The sequence below is a fragment of the Ambystoma mexicanum genome, chromosome 5p (assembly GCF_040938575.1).
Source record: "Ambystoma mexicanum isolate Mex_15411 chromosome 5p, UKY_AmexF1_1, whole genome shotgun sequence".
NCBI lineage: Eukaryota > Metazoa > Chordata > Amphibia > Caudata > Ambystomatidae > Ambystoma > Ambystoma mexicanum.
Window position 1 is genome coordinate 401,180,636 of NC_090930.1, and position 9,320 is coordinate 401,189,955.

Consider the following 9,320-nt stretch of genomic DNA (forward strand, 5'->3'; position numbering starts at 1 on the left):
ATGTGAATAAGGATTCAGTGAACATGGAGGCACACATAGCCCAGTCTGAAGGAACTGAGCCTTACAGTCTAGCTTCCAGGGTGTGGACATAGCCCAGTCTGAAGGAACAGAGCCTTACAGTCTAGCTTCCAGGGTGTGGCTGGGCTTCAGACTACCTTACCTGGGACTATTTGTTCAAGGCTATATAAACCACACCCAAAGGAGAGAACACGCTTCGCGTTATTCTGCACTCCTGCAGCGTAACGCTCACTGTGTCTGCTCAGCTCCAGTTTACCCGGTCTTCAGCCACGCTTCAGGAACCACGGACCATCACCACCTGTTGGAGAAAAGGAAAGAGAGAACAAGCAGAAGAACAGCGGTTGTGTCCTTACCTGAGAAGCTGTCCATCCGAAAACGCCTTCTCTTCTGCCATTCTCGAGAACCACCATATCTGCAGAAAGAAACATAAGAAGGGAGAGCGAATACTCAACCGGAGGCTACAGTCTTCCAGCAATCCATCAAAGCGGTTCACGTGATCGCCGCTCTGGAGTCACACTGCACCTGCAGAATAGAAAAAGAAACATCAGGTTAGTCGTGCAAGGAAAAAAAAAACATTTCTAGATACATTTTGACGCAGTGAGGAGTCTAATTATTCATCTGGCACCTCCAAAACCGCACCTGCAAAGGAATAAGCACAATAGTGAAAACTTTGGCAACAAAAGAACACTTAAGCAAAACTGATACCAATAATTGATTGGTACAAAGATTTACCTAGAGTCACAGCTGTTCAGGACTCCTCTACAGGCCACAGGATCGGTGACGCAACTAGATCCAGAGAAAAGCCTATGAACCTTAACGGGCCCTGCATTCAGACGAAGACGGAGAGTCCAGCATTAAAACACCTAAGGTGAGGCATAAGCACAGAGGGAAGCGCGAGGAGGTTAAGGGAGGTGGGAGTCTTGCCTATCCAACGCAGCAGGTTAACATCTCCATTCAACATTCTAAGAAAACGCCCACTCATGAAAGAAGTAGTGAGACAGAGAAAGACACATGCAGACGTTCATCGCTCAGCTTCGTGCGACGCCCCCGTGGAGACCAGGTGAGCATAACAAGAAAGGCCTTTCAAAAGGGCATTGCAACCATCCAGGTGGGAGAGGACCAAATCTTGGACAATGGATCTGAAGTTGTTTTCTGGGATGGACGTCTTGATTTTGCTGCAGTAGAGAAAGTTGGTACCAGGCCGTTTGTGTCTTCCTTGTTATGTGCTGTTTGAACATGAGGTGTCTGTCAATGTGGAACCCAAGGGACTTGGCACAGGGGGCCAGCTGGTGTCGAAATCCCTTGAGGTTCATAGCAGGATCCAGGTCTGGATGTCAGAGTGCTTGGTGTTGTTGGTCAGCAGTAGGAATTCAGTCTTGGAGGGGTTCAGCTTCAGGTAAGCACTGGACATCCATGGCTGAATTAATGTGAGGCAGGCCTGTGGACATCTTCGATGGAGGATATCTTGAGGTAGATCTGCATGTCATCTGTGTATTGTTGAATGTGGATGTTGTTTGGAGAGACGAGTGTTCCGAGCAGTTCCATGTAAAGGGAGGCAGGATGCATCCTTGCAGGATTCCACAGATAATGGGTAGAGTTGGTGATCTGTAAAAATCCATTTGTATGAACTGTGGGTAGTTCGCAAGGTAGGATTTGAACCAGCTGGGGATGATCTCACTCATCCCCATGCAGCGATGTAGGTTGTTGTTGAGTGTCTGGTGATCTACTTTGTCAAATGCTGCTGAGAGGTCAAAGAGAACTAGAAGACAAGGATGGCATCTTTGAGGATTTTAAGGGCATCCTCAGTCACCTTGATGGTATCCATTTCTGTTCTGCATCGATGTCTGAAGCCAGATTTGTAGAACTGTAGGAGGTTATTGGCTTTGATATGTTGCAGGAGTTGTGTGGCTACTCTTTTCACAAGGATCTTACCTAGAAAGGGAAGATGGGTAATTGGAGGTAGTTGCTGAGATCATCAGCATCCAGTGTTTTTTTCTTAAGAAGTGGGTGGATTTGTCTGGTCCTGCAGGTCGAGGTGAAGGTGCCTAGAGTTAGGGAGCTGTTGATGATTGTCAGGTAAGGGAGGAGGGCTTCAGTCGGAAGGGTCTTGAGTAAGGACGCAGGGAGTATGTCATACATTGTGTTCCATTAAGTTTGGACATAACACAAATGAGCACCCTGTGTGGATTACTTCAATCCTTGGCACAAATCAGGATTCAGGGCTTGCCGGCAACATTTTTCTAAGCACAGACCTAACCCATAGGCATTGGAGCACAGAACAGAAAAAGAAAAAGGAGTACAAAAGCTGAAAAATGTATTCATTTTGAGGTGAAAAAAGTAAGTTGGGAACAGCAAGGTTTTCAGCTCTTTACTAAAATGAAGCAGTGAGGGAGCTATCAAAACAGAAATGGGCAATAAGTTCCACAGACATGGAAGGCCAACAGAAAGTGCTTGCAGAGATGTTTGAGATTTTCTCTCTTTAGGGTTTAAAAGATGGAGAATGTCTTTACTACGGGTAGCTCGAGAGCCATTGAAGATAATCAGGAGATTAGCTAAACTTTAAAGGCTCGTGAAAAACTAAAAGGTTTATAGGCGATACAGGCAAATAAAACTTAATTTGTGCTTCTACAAGGAGCCAGTGCAGTTTGGTCAGATTCAGGGAAATACAGTTGAATTTCCTTCTATCCATGAACAATGCAGCTGCAGAATGGAGGGCTGATCTAAGGGGCCAAAGAGTGCTTTTTGAAACTCCCTTACAGGTGGGCATTCCCTTCATCAAAATCTGAAAGAACCAGTGCCCGGAGAACCATACGAAGTAAGGCTTCTGGAATAAACGGTTTCATCTTTCGAAAGAGTACAAGTTGAAAGTTTTCTGTGACAGACTTTTTCGAGTTGGTAGTTCAAGGACAGTTTGGAGTTCAGCCAGATATAGCAGTAAATGCAAGAGACCGAGTAATACCCTTAACATGTAAAGTGGCCAGCTACGTTTTGATATCAAATTCTTGGCCAGCTACGTTTTGATATCAAATTCTTGATTTGGAGAAGCAAAAAGAATACATTCAGTTTTACTTGAACTGAATTTGAGGTTAGAAAATAAAAAAATGAAATTAGGTTCTGATATTGTGCTGCATGCCGGAGTTTGGCCTCTTAGCCTAGGACTGGGATTCAAACCTGTGCTGCTCTGGCGTTTTCTTGCTTCCAAGACAAGCATGTTGCCCCGGAGCTGTCCTCCCTGCCCTAGTTAGCTAGTCTCATCCATTTCTCAATATTAGACCGACAATATTTTAGATTGCCAATGCCATTAGCTGAAGACACAAATTGTGTGTCATTGGCATACTGATGAATAGTAAGGTTAGAACTACAGACAATGGCACTCATCATGGGTTGGGCGGTATCCCAGCTGGGATACTGCCCAACTTTGCTTGCGTTAGCGCCCACCAATCTGGTGGTATTACCACCAGATCATGGGTTGGGCACTAACCGTTACTCCTTATTCCCCATTGGGTCCAAAGCAGAATTTTCAGCACAATTACAGCATGGTAATACTGCTGGCAGTAAGTGCGCTGAAAATGCTAATTTTTCTGGCATGTTTACCCCCAGCTCTTAGCCAGACGCGGGATTCGGCAGACCTTTAAATGTGGTGGTAACAGCGTTACAGCCGCATTTAAGGGCTACCGCCAAATTCGTGATGAGGCCCAATGTCTCCTAATGTCTGCCAGTGTAGTCATGGATCCAGACAGCGCTCAGGATTCCATGTGCCACTCGGGTTCTGCCACCAGTACTGACCTCTACTATCACTCCCCTCGTGCCTGTGGCTGTCAGGGCCTTACGGTTGCTAACAAACCTCCCATTGCCTGTCATCATCTTTCATGGGCTTGTCTCTCAATGCCATAGCTCTCTCCAGCTCACCTTTGCTTATGTGGCGGACCCGGTTCATCCTCCTGATGCACAAGCGTTGCTAACACAGAAGACAGAATGTTCTCTTCAGACTGACAGCGTTCATTGCTCGGCAGCCGTGCTAAAGCTTGTTCTTATTTTGCTTTCACAACGTTCCCCAAGCACCTGGCCCCGCCGGCAAACCTGCCTAATTGTTACAGTGCTTTGGGGGAGGAGGAATTTGGTGCAATACTGGAATCTAATATTGGCATTATTAGTTAAAATATGAAGTAGAATCCAGGGGAAGTTTCTATATACTGGTACGTTTTCTACTACTTTTCGTGATGAGCGTGGCTACCCTATTTTTTATTTCTTTTCAACTTCTTTGTTAGTCCTCCAGTCAGAACATTGCAGTAGTCCCATTTTGCTCAATTATTGCACAAGCAATTGTTCACCAGCGTGTTGTATGGGAACGGATGAATGGTTACTGTAGGTGACTCGATTTTATAATGAAGTTTTGTGTTTTCATGATAGCTGTAGAGACAGTCCAAATCTCTGGGGCTGATATTTATGCAGAAAATGCAGAATTATTCTGAGCACAGACTTTCAAAATAAAATTCTCAGCAAATTTTAGAAATGATCGGTAGATTTTGAAAAATGTGGAGAGTTCCAGCCGATTTCCTCTCTGTAACTGGCATTTTCCACTCGACAGAAGTATGACAAATATTTCTACAGATTTTCACATAGTTTTCCAGAGATTTGGGCTACTTTAGAGTCTAATTGATACAAATGTGAGGTCAACATTCTGCGCCAGTACCCAAAATTGTCCAAATTTGTGTGTTTTCTAATTCAGAAATAACGATCCGAGTGGTAGTAGATTTGCTGCAAAATATTGACTTCATTCAACTTAATAATGCCTTTCTTCTTTGGCAATACTCAATTGTTCATGAATTAGATTGCTTGATCAGTTCTAGTTCTTTCCTCGTACTCAATTGTTGTCATATGGTCTTGTCTATGTGGTTATCATTGTATTTGTACTCATATGGTTATCCCAATCCCTGTAAGATTATCCTCTCCTAAGGTTTTCCCAATTCTCATATGGCTATCCTCTACACGCGTTTCACCATCTTAGTTAGAATGGCTCTTCAGGAGGAGAGAAGGAATGCTGCTCTGAGTTATATAGATGCAGTGTCTTGTGACTTCTTATTTTTGTGTCTGCTGATAAATATCAATAGTGTTAATCAGACAAAATGTATTTAAAACTGCATGTGATCTATAGTTATGCTACTACCAAAGGTAAAATGAACTGATTTTAACTAACTCGCCCACAGAGATTCATGGCCAAATATACCATTGGAGATTTGAGGGGAATCCCTTGTCAGCTGAAATTGCCCTCATAGGATAAAGTAGAAAAGTATAACCTTATTAAGTTGCCTAATAAGTATCCTAGATGTGGCCTCTATCGCCCTAGTTATATTATGACCGTTAATCTTGGCCAAATAGACTTACCTTTTATTTAGAATTGCTTGCTGGATTGTATTTCTCCAGCCATTCGCTTCTAGAGGGCCGATCCTGTTGGATGCAGCATTCTATAAGTCTTCTGATTTCCCACCATTTGCAGAGTTCTCTTTTCGATAGTGTTTCCAGTTCTATGAATAGTTTTGTTGAGGGCAGACTAGTGGAAATTTGCTTGTTCTGTATTGCATGTACCAAAAAAAGATCCCTTGATGGAAAGCTTATTGCCATTTTTGGTTTGAGATTAACACGGAGATTCAGGCTACTGTAGATTCTAATATTATTGCAAATGTGTGTTGCCTTGGTCACAATGGAGATTGTTTTTCCTGAATGGTGATTGACTGGTGCTTTGGATGACAAGGCTCTGTGCGTTTTATCTGAAAATCCTGAAAGCGTAAAGATAAAATGTATAAGCCTTGAATTAAGAAGGTCAAATGACAAATGCTAGAGTTGCTAAATACTGCATCAAAAGTGCATTAAAATTTAACATTTCGAATTGAATGGTTTAAAACATCGAGAATAAACTGCCATTAAACTGGTGTTTCAAACACATATTACATTTACCCTAGCAGACCTTTTTAAAGTCAACTTCTTCTTGAACAAGGACTAACACCTCCCTCTCAGCCCCGGAAGTCCATTACACTTGCCAAAGCCTCACATAACAATACTTTTCCTGGCTGCCTCCTTCATTCAGCTCCTGACATGGTTTTAAAAAATATTACTGTTTTGTTTGGTCTGCATTTTCAGACTCGGATTTCTTTCCTGGAGGGGTCATACGAAATCTTGAGCATTCCATCTTTTTGCCTTCTTTATTTTGAGTAGTTAACTGTTTCCAGCAGACTGTGACAGTGAACGCGAAGACATGGAGGTGTGCTGCGCCTGTGATTGGGCGCCAGAGTGCCACGTGATAAGCTGAATGTTGTTCACAAAACAGTGGAACTTTCTGAGCCACACATCCGTTCCAATACACTCACTGCTGAGGAAAATCATGACTTTCTAAAGGCTAAAACTGCAGAGTAATTCAATAAGGCGAATCATTTGTGCAGATGAGGGATTCTCGCCAGGAGCTAGTGTTCCTTACAATTTATCATCGGCATCACTAGCATCTCAACAGGTGCAGAAAATAGAGGTTGTGTCTAATGGCATTTTCACTACCCATTCTGAATAGATGGGAATTTTAATCCTGTTCCTTCACACAAAAATACAAACAATAATGGCAATGATGTTTTTAATGGCACCACCTACTATATAACAGGGGCTCACTAGATGAAATGCTCCTGGAAGTCTCAATAAAAGCCAATCTCTGAATGGCCTGATTATATATCTAATCTTGTATTAATATATGTATCTGTCTTTGTTTAGATGCCACACTCCACCGACTAGCTGCTTCAATGGACAAACCCTCTCATTTTGATGAGGGTGAAGCAGACCGAGGCAGTATCTGTGCCTCCATCAAAACGTAAATGCGGGCAGAGATTCTTGCGGATTCCCTGTTTGATGAAATGGCCTGCTCCATCTACGGAATATGAATCAAAATGGCCCAGAGGCGCAAAACAAATAGAGTTTTTCCTCTGTGCGCTTTAACGTCTCTGTGTTATTTAGCACCCCATAAAGGAAGGTCTGGGCAGCTAAGAAGTGAAAGAGGAGAGAGAGGAGATCAGAGCGGGATCACAGAGACACGTATATCCCAGGTGCCTTCCCAACTAAACAGGAGGCTGCAATCTCCTTCATAGGTCCTCTGTAGGCAAGATGGGGGCGTTGCATCGGTCATCTTGGAGCCTCAAAGAAGGGCTCAGCTTGTTTCAAACATTTTGGGCCATTCCCTCTTAAGCATTTCTGGTTGAACAGAGACTCTGTGATTCTTCCTTGTGCTACACAATGTCTGGAAACTGTTAATGTATTGTTGCCAGTGTACACGTTAATATGAACATGTTTTGTAAGTTGGAAATAACCATATAACCCACCAAAATCGAGAATGAATGAATCCCTTCAAGTAACTAATTTCAGAAAATAAAATCATGACTAATTTGTAATGCTGGGAAAAAACATTGTATGTTACATTGGGTGTGTCTTTTTATATTTGATTGAATATTCGTTATAGAATATTTATATAAAACCCACAAATACATCTATATAACGTTGCTGTTTACCAAGGTATACAATAATATGCATCACAGAACACCCAAGCATCTGCCTTTGCCAAAGACCATACAAATGACGTCCAAATGAAACAGAAATTACAGGACATAGCATATCTCAGTTCCCATTGGCTCAGCAGTGTTTCTAGGGATAGGTTTGACCTCTCATATTAGGATGACATAGCTGACATGGATCCGGTTCTGCAGTGCGTGAAAGAAAGGCAATCCTTGCTATGTGCATCTTTTGGTCGTATGGTGTGTGTGTGTATACATGTCAGAAGTAAGTGCTCATGTTGTTCTGGATGGAGTACCCCGAGTATTTATCAATAGTTGCATATACGGACTGTGTTATCCCATGATGACAGCCAAGGTATATATGCATTAGCTGCTGAAGATGTGGGGCAGGAGGAAGGCTTAGAGTACATTGGGCAGTTGTCGTAGGTGGTACTAGAAGAGGAAGGGTCGGAGTGTACAGTATGGGCCTCATTTTGGATCTGCTCTGCAGTAAAGGAGGCAAGAAAACCAATGTATAAAGGACACTGCATGGTGTAACGCCACTTGTACCACGCAGGTTGATTTTGATGCATTCGTCAGGCATGGCAGGTGCATGGATTGAAATTGATGATATCACCACCTCCATCCATTCCACTTGACACATTCGAGAGCATCTTTGCCAGCATCTGATTTTGAAGCTGGCAGAGATGCTGTGGATTCCTACGGAATCTGCCCGCTTGGTGCAAATGCAAAAAGCAGGCATATTTCATTTGAATTTTGGGAAAATCTCTCACACTTGCACATACATGGAAGCAGGCATTTTACAATCTTATGCATTATGTAGAGTAGTATTGAATAGAAACCCAGCATTACACTGATTTCCATGATTGATGTGCACCCCGCAGTGCAGATAATTATAACTCAGCCAGACTGGTACATACAGCAGATCATGTGATATGCACTCTTCATATGTTGCATATGATATAAGCATCTCCGCACTCTTCAACCTAAGAATGTTGGCTGCTAATGGCATATCATTACAATCCATAGTGATTGGATGAACATGTTGGCGTGATAGAGAGTTCAGATTAATTTCAAATAAAATAGCACACAGTAGTTTTCTGAATGTCAATATGTGTGAAGGCATACCTGCAAGCAGTAGTTAATTGGCCATGTAGAGTGCTGTTCGTCTATATCTGATATCCACATTACGATGTGCTTCTGAAAGCTCATAGCAACTTGCCTACTATAGAAATTATGTTCGAATTGTAAGAGAACGTGTAGTGCGATTGATTACTTTGAAGCATGCACCTCTTGAGTCCTCCTGTCTTCTCTTTGGAGGCTTCAAAAAATGCCCATTCTATTACTGTGATCTTCTTTCTACTCCCCATTCACCCACTTAATGTGCCCTGTCTGTGGTGCCCCCAACCACATGCCTTCTCTGATCCTTTTAATGAAATCTATGCAGAGACTCTGCTCTTTTGGAAAAGGGAGGGTATCCACAGGTTGTGTACCCCTCGCGTCCCCTGCACACTCCATTGTGGCAAATATTTCAAACACTTTAGATATCCCCATTTACTCACGAACATCTCATATTTGCATTAAAGACAACCCTCCAGATATTCCCACCTGCACATCTGAGCATTTTGTTTTACCTCCCCTTTTCCTTCTGAAATGCTCCTTAGACGGTGCACTCTTAGCATGCCCTTTGGCATATCAAAATAGGTTTGCATAATTTTATACAAAATGCACGTTCTGAAGTTCTGTAGTGACCGCAAT